The following is a 1,360-nucleotide window of genomic DNA, read 5'->3' as shown; positions in this document are numbered from 1 at the left end:
GCTGCTGAGTTGGCATTTGTTGGGCATGAGCAGCCTGCAGCACCAATTCTGCCTCTCCTGGGGGACAATGTCCCAGACACCAGTGGCTGTGAGTTGTGGCTCAGGAGTGACGATCCAGATGCCATCTGAGGCAACCCTGGTGCAAGGCTCATTCCCTCAGCTTTCCCACACCCACTCCCTGTCTCTTACTCTCGTGTTGGGGAACTCGTAGGAGGTTTTAAATGAGCATCACTATAAGGTAGTGCTTGGGAATGGTTCCTCAGGGATTGCTCTGTGCACAGGTCCCCAGTGCTGCTCTGCCTCTGGCAGCAAAGACACTGCAGCAAAGTTGCATCGTGCTGTTGCAGCTCCTCAGCAGATGAGCAGAGTCTGTAAGGGTTGAAGGCTCGATGTGTGGTGGAGGCAGGAAGAGTGATTGTTGCTTAAAATGAATCCTGCAGTCCAAGCAGACTTTTCTAAAGGAAGAAATGAGATTTCAGTGTAGCTGGGAGCCTGTCACCTCCCAGTTCTTTCCTGAAGACACCCTTGATGGCTTTCCCTGTCAGAATCTCTTTCATCTCAGTGGTTTTAAGAGCAAGAAAATGAGATGATCTTGCTTTGAGGTTTGGGCTTGTTTTTGTTTTGTAAGCTGAAGTGATGGTGACATTCCAGCACGTTTGATGGATCTAGTTCTACTTGGAGGCTTTGGAGAGATTTGAATGAGGTGGCTGGAGCAAAGTGGTCCTCAGGTAGAAGAGAGACGGGCTTGAGGTGAGCTGCTGTGTGAGGGAGGTGGAGTGTGAGAGTCCCAGGCCTGAGTGTGTTCAGTAACCAGTCACACTTTCTGCCAGGGAGCTGGGAGTGCAGCAGTGGAGAATGGGAGGTGAAGGACGGTGCAGAGGATCACAGGTTGGTGACACGGAGCCAGAAGCCATGAGGGAGGTCAGCAGTGCCTAGGGCTGTTACCTGATAGCTCTGGGTGGTGTTACAGCCCGTGGAGTTGCAGTGTGCTCATCACTTCATTGGCATTAACAGAAACAGCCAGAATGAGAATTGAGGCAGTAATACATCCTTTTGGATACTTACTCCTGTGCTAGTGTGAGGGTTGATGGTGCAGGCAGCAGAGAGCAGGGGCTGCTGGGGGTTACCCCTGTTTCAGAGCTGCCTGTACGTTCAGGCAGCAGCATTTCAGCCCCCAGCTGCACCTTCACCTGCCCCTCAGCCACAAAGGGACACGGGGCAGCCTCAGCCTCAGCCCCAGCCTGCTGCACAGAGCCAGCCTGAAGCAGCAGGAGAGGCTGCAGGTGCTGTTTCCTACCGCAGAGGGAAGGGAGCTGGTGGCAGGAACAGACTCCCTGGAGGCTGCTCTGAGGGAAGAGAC

Source organism: Colius striatus, chromosome 19 (assembly GCF_028858725.1).
Source record: "Colius striatus isolate bColStr4 chromosome 19, bColStr4.1.hap1, whole genome shotgun sequence".
NCBI lineage: Eukaryota > Metazoa > Chordata > Aves > Coliiformes > Coliidae > Colius > Colius striatus.
This window is presented reverse-complemented; position numbering follows the sequence as displayed.